The sequence below is a fragment of the Gossypium hirsutum genome, chromosome A03 (genome assembly GCF_007990345.1).
Source record: "Gossypium hirsutum isolate 1008001.06 chromosome A03, Gossypium_hirsutum_v2.1, whole genome shotgun sequence".
Taxonomy (NCBI): domain Eukaryota; kingdom Viridiplantae; phylum Streptophyta; class Magnoliopsida; order Malvales; family Malvaceae; genus Gossypium; species Gossypium hirsutum.
The window spans coordinates 77,725,749-77,737,202 of record NC_053426.1 but is presented as its reverse complement, the minus strand read 5'-3'; the positions used below and the strand labels follow the sequence as shown (position 1 = coordinate 77,737,202).

Below are 11,454 nucleotides of genomic sequence, written 5' to 3'. Positions count from 1 at the left end.
ATTCAAATAGCTAAAATAGTATGGCGGCCATGCTCAATTGTATAACAAGGTAATTTAAAATAATAACAGGCCAATTAGTAAGGAGAATAAAATAAGAATTGATAACTAAAGGAAAGGATGGTGAAAGAAAAAAAAAAGAGATCATCATACATGTTTCTTCCTAGCCGAATCTAAAGAAAAAAAAGGGAACAAGAGCATTTGGTGATGAAAACAAGTTGTGTTCTTTGGTTCTCTTGGCCGAATTGAAAGGAGGAAGAAGAGAGTGAAGCCATCGGTCATCTTAGGTCAATATTAAGGTAAGGTGTTCATATTAGTTCTTGAAATTTTAGTTGATCTTGAGTGAGATATCAAGTTATTTTTTTTGTAACCCATGATGAAATTTTGATTTTTGGATTGAGTAAGGTTTCGACTATGGTAGCTAATAATGGGAGTTTTTTGTTTCATGTAAAGTTGGTGATGAGATAGATGAGTGTTTGAACCATAAAAAGAATTCGGCTACTTGTATGAACTAGGGCCGATTGTGAGTTGTTGTGGTGAATATACATGCTTGGTAGAATGGTGGATGAAAGTGCCGATGTGGTCTTTGGTTTGGCATGAGGTGATAAATAAAGGTTTAAAGGTAGCCTAAGTAATTGATACTAACTAATGATTTCGAATGGAAGCTTGTTAAGTGTGAAATGAGTGGCCGAGAGAGAGAACTATAGACTATTGCCGAATGTATGTTGGTTGATAGAGTCTCCAAATTGATTTTATGTGAGTATGCATGACCGAATATAATCGGCCACATGAGTAAAGAAATGGGTTATTTATATGTGGTAAAAGTTAAGTGTTAAACGAAATGGAAATGATATCATATTGGAATATGTATACTCGACCACATGAATGAACACATAGATTGGTGTTGCATGTATTCGGTTATAAGTAAGCATATTGGTGGCTAATCTTGGCTTAGACAATCGGCTAAAAGAGAGTGTGGGTTAATATGTTGAGTTGATTCATGATTTCATATGTATGTGTCTTTAATGTCTATGTATATATATATGGGTTAAGTACCTTGATTTTCTCTTTCGATGTTCAAATATTAAATCAATTTATTTGTTAATTAAGCTCAAGAGCAAAGGGGAACTAAATCCGATAAAGGAAGGAAAAAAAGTGATCGAATAGCCGCCGAAATCGTTCGACCACATCCGAGGTAAGTTTTAAGTGATTAAACGTTGAGTAAATTCAGTCATAACAGGACATAATGAGTTGATTTAATAAGATATGATGTGACCATGATATGTCTTAAACTCAAATGGTAAGTTCATAAGTGTTTGGACTTGAAATTAAGAGCAAATGTAATAATTTGCTTTGGACAGCAGCAGTAACGTGATTTTAGAAAATCACTATAAATTGTTGGTGTTGATTATATGCTGAATAAAATATGTAATCAAAGCTTATTTAGTTAGTTTCTTATAAAAGAGACCGTGGAAGGAAAGAAATTTCCTATAAAGAGATATTTAAAGTTGTGTGGGACAGTGTCAGAATGACTCCGAAATCCCCTGTTCTGTTTTTAGAAAAATCATTATAATTTGTATAAAAATGGTTATAAGATAAAATTTATATGCCTAGACTCCTTAATGAGTCTAGTTTCAAATGAAATCAAATAGAACACATTTTTAATTCCGTACAATGAGAAATTTGATTCGTAGTGAAGAGTGGTCAGATTAGTCAAACAGTGAAACAGGGGAAACTTTAAGAAAAATCTGGTATGATTGGCCAAACCAAAAATTCTGAAAATTTCCTGGATAAGATATGTATGAGTCTATTTCCAGGGAACATTAACGGCACTCCATTTGGAGTTTCGTAGCTCCATTTACGAATAATTTAATGACTGTTGCTCAGAAAAAAAACAGCTTGTGCTGAATTTGGATTTTGTTGTAACCTTAATAAACCATTTGAGTTGCTTATAAGCTATCGATTAAACATTGGTAATGAAAGTACCAAATCCGTATTAAGTGAAGCTATAAGCCACAATGACTATTATACCTAGTCAATTTTGTTATGATGAAATTGATGTACAGTATATATATGTGATAGGGCGAGTGGCCAATGTGATGAATGTGAAAGTATATATATGCGTGATAAGGCCGAATGGCCAATGTGATGAATGTGAACATGTGTATGTGTGATAAGGCCGAATGGCCAATGTGATGAATGTGAACATGTGTATGTGTGATAAGGCCGAATGGCCAATGTGATGAATGTGAACATGCATATATGAGATAAGGCCGAATGGCCAATGTGATGAATGAGAAAGTGTATATATGTGATAAGGCCGAATGGCCAATGTGATGGATGTGGAAGTGTATAAATGTGATAAGTCCCGAAGGGCAATTGTGTCAGTGCTATATCCGGGTTAAACCTGCAGGCTTTATGCGAGAATATTATCCTGATTATGTCCGTAGGCTTCGTGCTCGTACTATATCGAGCTTTAAAGACCCGACGGCTAAATGTTAGGATCAAGTAAGACTTTGATATTGAGTATCTGCATTAAGTTACCATCAAATAAGTATTATGTATTCAAGATGTTCAGGTACGTATTACTTACTCATCGGTGAGTGATTTCGAGGTGAATTATCAGTATCAAGAGGTAGGTAAATGTGATTAATATTATAACTCCAAATGTGAGAATGATCTAATTGGTAATGGTATGTTTGTATAATAAAGTATGCGATGAAATATTCTTATGTATTAGTGCATATTCTGCCCAAAAGCCTTATGATCTGAGTATGGGTTGGGTTGAGCTAGATGTGCCAGTACAAGGTAAGGATTATGATTTGTAAGCTTACATATATTGATAAGGAATATGTTGGTTCTTTATGTGCCTATGGTAATTTAGTACTTGTCATGTTGAAATACTTAAAAGTAAGGATGTGATTATGAACAAGTGGAAAGGATTATTGAAAGTTGAAAATCGATGAAGAATGTGCTTTGGAAATATTTGACCATCTAGGTCATTATTATTCGAAAGTATATATGTGGCAGCCAAGTGCTGCGTTTAATGATATATAGATCGAGATGAAGCTCTAGATTAACTTCATCGAACAGTTGAAATGAATGACCAATAATAGTGATTGAGAACACTTTGTCTTGCTTAAAACTTACTAAGCATTAAATGCTTACTCCGTTTCTCTGTTTCTCTGTTTTATAGATTTTGGCTCGTCAGCTATCGGACTCGGGATTTTTGGAAGTCGAAGTCTCCCACACTATCAAAGCCCCCTTTTGGTACAATTTTGGTTGAACTTTGAAATGGCATGTATAGGACTACCCTTTTGTTGTTGGTCATGTACCCTTTGGTTTTGTGTAAATTTGGATAGCCATGCGAAAATGGCTTAAATATACTTTGATCATAGCATTATAATCGTTTTGTATGTTGTCCGTCGAGAGGTATGGAAATGTTGGTAACGGTTAGCCATGGGAAAGGTTATTCTTGATCACTTTTGGAATATGTATGACAAACTCTAGTTGATCCATGGAGGATCATGAAATAGGTAAAGTCTACCTTAAAGGCAGATGCTGACAGCAGCAGTGATGTGGATGTGAAAAATCACTAAAAATAGTAGGAATGGAATTAAATAGTGAATAAATTATTTAAACGAACCTTGATGAATCTATTTTCATAGGAAAGTAACGAAACGATCATATGGACAGTATGTTAAGAAATATTCAGGTTCTCGTGAGACAGGGCCAGAACGGTTTCTGGATTCCCTATTCCGACTTTCGAAATTCATTATAAATTAACCAGAGATAATTAGGAGTCATGCCATATATGTATAGATTCCTCTTTGAGTTTAGTTTTTATAGAAACAAACGGCATCAGCATTGAAGCCCTGTACAGGGAGATATCCAAGTCGTTATGCGCAAAGGTCAATGTAGTCAATCCCTATAACATGGGCGACTTTAACTAATAACTGTACTAATTGGCCGACCAAAATTATAGAAAAAAATTGTAGATGCATATATGAGTCTAGTTTCAGGGAAAAATCACGAAACTGATTTTCGAGTTGTGGAACTCAAGATATGATTTTTAAGGTGACAGTGACACAGTTAGCCAGCTGTCTGGAAATTTTTAAAATGGACTGCGATAGTAAGCGAAATTAGTCTGTGAACCCCTCGTGTCCGACTCCGGCAATGGTCTCGGGTACGGGGTGTTACATTTATACTTAGGTGAGCATAGGAGAGTAAAAAGAGTGAGAAACGGGCCAAAAACGGAGAAAATAGGTCAACGTGGGAAATGAACACGGCCTGGACTTCCCCACACGGGTAGACCACACGTCCGTGTCTATTTAGTAGACTTTAAAAGACCTAAGCCACCCCACAGGGGCGTGTCCCTGCCGAGCCCAAGTCTAGTTCTATTTAGAAAAGGCCACTTTTGAGGGTTTGGAAGCATTCTAAATCCTATATAAACACCCTAGCAGGGCACCTAGAGGAGACACGGAGAAGGAGGCAAGGAATTACTCTAAGAAAGCTGATTGATCCATCTCAGAAGTCAGATTCTCCTTCAAGACTGAAGATATCCTTTCAATTTCCTTTAGGGGTTTTTGGGTTTTCTTTATGTTTTGTTATCATTATTCTTCTGAGATGTTTTCTTTTACACATATGAACTAAATCCCCTAAATACCTAAGGGGGATGAAACCTAAGATGGATCTTGTTATTATTTTCTGAATTATATGATAAATACTTTATTTGTTCTTAATTATGTGTTCTTAATTCTTGCTTTAGTATTCTAGGATATTAATTCAAGTATTGATTTGCTTATTCAGGGAGCAAAAATCCCTGTCTAAGAGTAGATCTAGCATAATTAAATGGAGTTGATTGCACCCCTAGGCATAGGGCGACACAAATCTACCGGATTAGGGTCAAACCTAATAAGGGAATCAATAGATCGAGTTAATGCAACACTAACAGTTTTAATTAGAAAGAGATTTCAATTAATCAACCTAGGGTTAGACGTTGTTAGTCTCAAGAGAGATAATAATATTAATTAGGGATTTCTACGGATCGAGTCAAGTGAATAAATCGTCTAGTTCAGAGTCAAATAACAAGTGAAGTCTAGGTGGATTCTTTCTTAGGTATTGTCTAAATCAATCAGTTTTCCCAAAAGTATTTCCCCAATTTACTTCCTGTGCATTCTTAGTTTAGTTAATTAATTTAGATAAAGCAAATCCCTTTATTTTTAGGCTAGATAATAAAAAAAGGTTAATACTAGTATTTTTAGATCCTGTGGGTTTGGCATTCCGGTCTTGCTATAAGCTATACTACTGTTCGATAGGTGCACTTGCCTTATCCTGATAATAGTTAGTTTTCAAGTACGATCAATTGTAAATATAAAAACTTATCACGTATATCAAGTTTTTGGTGCCATTGCCGGGGAACTAAGATATTAAGAACGCTTAATTTTTATTACTTTAGCCATTTATTTTTATTGCAATTTAATTTTATTTCAATTTTGTTTATATTATTAAATTTTCTTTTATTTGCTTCTGTTAGGTTTTTATAGTTTATGACTAGAAGAAATCCATCAGAACCTCTACTTTTTGATAGTGAGATTGAAAGCACAGCTCGCAGAAATTGAAGAGAAATAAGGCAAAGCCTACGATACATAGAGGAAGGGCAAGACGACGATAGTCAAACTACAACCGAGGGGATGGCTAAAAATCAGAATAATCAACTACCTCCTGTGGTTGCCGTAGGTCCAATAAATCAAAATCCTACTCCTCATACTATGTATGATTATACTAAACCTAATTTAACAGGAACTGAATCGAGTGTAGTTAGGCCTGCTATTGCTGCAAATAATTTTGAACTGAAACCTTACTCGATTCAAATGATACAACAGTTTGTTCAGTTTGATGGTTTGTAGGATGAGGATCCAAACACTCATTTAGCGAATTTTCTGGAACTTTGCGACACTTTTAAAATCAATAGCATTTCTGATGATGCCATCCGCCTTTTATTGTTTCCCTTTTCATTGAGGAATAAGGCTAAACAGTGGTTGAACTCATTTCCATGACGGTCAATCACTACTTGGGAACAAATGAACGAAAAAATATTTACGTAAATATTTTCTGCCGGATAAAACGCCTAAATTGAGGAATGATATCTTTTCTTTTGTCCAGATAGATCTACAAACTTTTTATGATGCATGGGAGAGATACAAGGATCTATTGAGAAGGTGCCCTCACCATGAGTTACCACTTTGGCTACAGGTTCAAACTTTTCACAATGATCTGAATCCTTCGACTAGACAGTTGATTGACGCAGCTGCTGGTGGGACTATCAATAATAAGACACCTGAAGAGGCTTATGAACTTTTAGAAGAGATTTCACTGAATAATTATCAGTGGCAAGTCATGAGGACAAAGCTGACAAAAGCAGCCAGTGTTTTTAACGTCGATTCGGTCACTATGCTCTCTAATCAGGTAGAACTTTTGAATAGAAAAATTGATGGTTTACTTGGTTCTTCACAGGCTCATCTAGTAATACAGTACGATGCAAATGGAGGTGGAACAAACAATTTAGAATACCCACCCTATGGCCACAACATGGAAAATGAAAAATTGAATTATATAGGTAATAATCTTCGACCTCAAAATAATCCTTATAATAACACTTATAATGCAAGTTGGAGGAACCATCCCAACTTCTTGTGGGGTGGCCAAGGAAATCAAAGGCCACAATATCCCCCAGTTTTTCAACAACCACCTTACCAGCAGGAAAATATTCTGAACCTTGAAAAGATGCTAACGAAATTCACCTCGGTGTCAGAAACTCATTTTTAGAATACTGAAATAGCACTTAAGAATCAACAAGCGTCGATCCAAGGGCTCGAAACTCAGATAGGCTAGCTTGCTAAACTGATTTCAGAAAGACCACCAAGAAGTCTACCTAGTAACACCGAACCCAATCCAAAAGAGCATGTGAAAGTAGTTACACTAAGGAGTGGGAAAGTGTTAGCTGAATCTGAAAAGAAGCTACCACAAGAAGCTGACAGAAATGAAGAAGAGGAAGTAAAACCTGAAAACAATGATAATCCAATGCCAAAGAAATATAAACCACCAATCCCATATCTAGTAAAGTTGAAGAAAGATCGCATGGATGCACAATTTGGTAAATTTCTTGAACTTTTTAAACAACTGCATATTAACGTACCTTTTGTTGAAGCTATATCATAGATGCCTACATATGAAAATTTTTAAAGGAGCTTCTAACAAACAAAAGGAAATTTGAAGACCTATCTATAGTGTAACTTATTGAGGAGTGCTCGACCATACTCCAAAATAAACTGCCAACCAAACTGAAAGATCCAGGAAGTTTTACTATTCCCTACTTAATTGGTAGTTTTACTATTCCTTGCTGATTTAGGCACTAGCATTAATTTGGTGTCATATAAAATGTTTAAACAACTTGGTCTTGGGGAACCTAAACCCACTAGGATGAGTATTCAACTAGCTAATAGATCTGTTAAATATCCTAGGGGTATTATAAAGGACATACTTGTAAAAGTAAATAAATTTATATTCCCTGTTGATTTCATTATGCTTGACATGGATGAAGATGTTGAAGTGCCTTTAATCTTAGGTCATCCATTTTTAGCCACTGCTAAGGCTGTTATTGATGTGGGTGATGGTAAATTGGTACTTAGAGTAGGTCACAAAGAGATTATTTTAAAATTTATGTTGCCATAAGATTTTCTAGGGAACAGGATGACTCATGTTATTTTATTGACTCTATTGATCATGCTACTCAAGATTCTTTTTAGGAAATCATACATAAGGAAACGTTGGAACTGTGTCTTGCCCAATGAGAGGAGGTAGATGATGATGATTCTGAGATTGGTAAGATAAAAGCTGAACTAAATTCTAATGAGCCCTCCCCAGGACAAGCAGAATATGAGGGTATTAAGGTAAACAATGAACTTAAGCAAAAACCCTCTATTGAAGAACCTCCCAAACTAGAACTTAAACAATTGCCAAATCACTAGGAATACACATTCCTTGGAAATAATTCTACATTACCAGTGATTATTGCTTCTAACTTGCAACCTAAGGAGAAAGAGGAATTGCTCCAAGTATTAAGAGAACATAAAAGAGCCATAGCTTGGAAAATTTTTGACATTAAAGGGATTAGCCCTTCTTTTTGCACCCACAAAATTTTAATGGAAGAAGTTGTTAAAGTTGAGGTAATTAAACTCCTAGATGTTGGAATAATTTATCCTATTTCTGACAGTTCTTGGGTAAGTCCAGTGCAGGTTGTTCCTAAGAAAGGAAGCATGACTGTTGTAGCCAATGAGAAGAATGAATTAATCCCAACAAGGACAGTCACAGGTTGGAGAGTTTGCATTGACTATAGGAAGCTAAATGATGCCACGAGAAAAGATCACTTCCCCCTTCTATTCATTGACCAAATGTTGGAAAGATTATCTAGGCACATGTACTACTGCTTTTTAGACTGACTCTTTGGTTATTTTCAAATCCCAATAGCTCCTGAAGATCAAGAAAAGACAACATTCACATGTCTATACGGTATGTTTGCTTATCATAGAATGCCTTTTGAATTATGTAATGATCCTGCTACTTTTCAGCGCTACATGATGACCATTTTTTACGAACTCGTAGAAGACATCATGGAGGTATTTACAAATGATTTCTCAGTATTCAGTAACTCTTTCCATCTTTGCCTTAAAAATTTGAAATGAGTTTTAATAAGATGTGAGGAAACGAACCTTGTACTTAACTGGGAAAAATGTCACTTTATGGTTCAAGAAGGTATTGTGTTAGGACATAAAATTTCTAATAAAAGGATTGAGGTTGATAAATCTAAAATTGAAACCATTGAAAAACTACCTCCCCCTAGTTCGGTTAAGGCTATTAGAAGCTTTTTAGGACATGCTAGGTTTTATAGAAGATTTATTAAAGACTTTTCTAAAATAACTAAGCCTTTGACTAAATTACTAGAAAAAGATGTGCCTTTTAATTTCGACCAGGAATGTTTAGGAATTTAATACTTTAAAGGATAAATTGATTAATGCTCCAATTATAATCACACCTGATTGGAATTTACCTTTCGAACTAATGTGCAATGCGAGTGATTTTGTAGTAGGTGTAGTTTTGGGACAGCGAAGAGACAAGCATTTTCAACCTATCTATTATGCTAGCAAAACTTTGACAACCGCACAAGAAAACTGCATAACCACGGAGAAAGAGCTGCTAGCTGTAGTTTTTGCATTCGATAAATTTAGGCCATATCTAATATTGTCTAGAGTTGTCGTTTATACTGACCATTCTACTCTTCGCTACCTTTTAACTAAGACTGATGCAAAACCTCGACTTATTCGATAGATTCTGTTATTGTAGGAATTTTACTTAGAGATTCAGGATAAGAAAGGAGCCGAAAATCTCGCGGCTGATCATCTTTCCAAGCTTGAAAATTCAAGTACCAAAGAGTTAGATGAAATTGAAATAAATGATTCATTTCCTTAAGAACAACTTTTTGCTATATCTGATTCTAAGGTACCTTGGTTTGCAGACATTACGAATTTTTTAGCCACTAACATTATCCCAAAAGGGTTGACACATTAGCAAAAGAAGCGATTCTTTACTGATGTGAAAAACTACTTTTGGGAAGACCCTTTCCTTTTCCGTATATGTGCAGATCAAGTCATTAGGAGATGCGTTACAAGGTTAGAAGCATCGAATATCTTGGAACGTTGCCACTCAAGACCAACTGGAGGACATTACAGTAGAAATAGGATCGCACATAAAATACTCGAATTAGGTTTTTATTGGCCTACACTTTTCAAGGACACCAACAGGTATGTTGCTACTTGCGATAAATGCCAACGAACAGGTAATATCTCTAAGCGTGACGAAATGCCCTAAACATACATGGTCTCGTGTGAAATATTTTATATATGGGATATTGATTTCATGGGTCCATTCCCCAACTCATTTGGGAATAAATACATATTAGTAGTCATTGATTATACGTCTCAATGGGTGGAAGCCCAAGCTTTACCTACTAATGATGCTAGAGTGGTAGTACGATTCCTCAAGAAACTCTTCTCTCGATTTGGAACACCTAGAGCAATTATCAGTGATAATGGTACTCATTTTTGTAACGCCCAATTTGATAAGACCCTTAAGAAATACAGAGTTCACCACAGAACAGCTACCCCCTATCATCCTCAAACTACTGGACAAGTCAAAGTAGCAAACCGAGAGCTCAAACGTATCCTAGAAAAGACAGTAGAATCAAATAGGAAGGATTGGGAGATGAAAATGGATGATGCTTTATGTGCTTGTAGAACTGCTTTTAAGACCCCCATAGGAACATCCCCTTACAGACTTGCCTACGGAAAAAGTTGTCATCTACCGTTTGAGTTAGAACAGAAGGCATTCTGGGCTATAAAATTTCTAAACTTTGATCCCAAACTTGTAGATGAAAACAGGTTGATGCAGTTGAACGAGTTAGATGAGTGGCGAACCAATGCATATTAAAATTCACGCCTATACAAGAAAGCAACGAAGTGCCGCCACGACGCTCGTTTAAGGCAATGCAAGCAATTTGAAGTTGGAGATCTTGTCCTGTTATATAACTCGAGGCTCAAATTGTTTTCTGGAAGGCTTAAATCACGATGGTCAAGTCCTTTCATAGTCCAAACTGTGTTTCCATATGACACAGTAGAGGTAAGTCATCCATCACAAGGCACTTTCAAGGTAAATGGACATCGTCTCAAACTTTATAATGGTGAGAATTTTAAAGATGATAAAGAGGAGCCATGGCTCCATGAACTTACCTGAATATACCCACAAGGTAGAGTCAAGCTTAGACTTTAAATAAGCGCTTCTCGGGAGGCAACCCGAGCACTAACGGTGTTGATTTCATTAAATTTTAGTTTTTAACATCTAAATCATTAATTGAGTTCTTGAACATAGGTTTTCCAAATCCACATGACCAGGCACACGGGCGTGCCTTAGGCCATACTCATACCACGAGCGGCGACACGACCGTGTGAAAATAGAGCAAAATTTTTCCCAAAACATGGGATTCGATACGTTGCCACGACTGCGCGACATGGCCATGGGCAATCCTGCCAAATTAACACGGGCGTGCGACACGCCCGTGCCCACCACCCATGGTCGAAACTGTCAAAATAATAGGGGCGTACGCATATATACATGAGCATGGGAGAAGAGAACGAAGCAGGATGCGACGTGCAACACACCCGTGTCTATAAGCTGTGGTAGAAACTGAGAAATTAACACGAGTGTGCGACACGCCCGGGCCCACCACCTGTGGTCGAAACTGTCAAAATGACACTGCCGTGTGCACCAACGTGCCCAAATTTCAAAACCCTGAAACATACGGGTAGAAATAAAGACACACGGGCATGCCTTACGTCCGTGTGC

The 11,454-nt window shown here is 36.5% G+C and overlaps 1 non-coding gene across 1 annotated transcript; it reads right to left on the bottom strand.

Annotated features, from left to right (window-relative positions):
• Positions 1 to 6,129: 6,129 nt before the first annotated feature.
• LOC121225532 (small nucleolar RNA R71) lies at positions 6,130 to 6,236 on the bottom strand. The gene has a single exon (XR_005923396.1). It is a non-coding gene; the product is annotated as a small nucleolar RNA R71 (small nucleolar RNA).
• Positions 6,237 to 11,454: the final 5,218 nt, after the last annotated feature.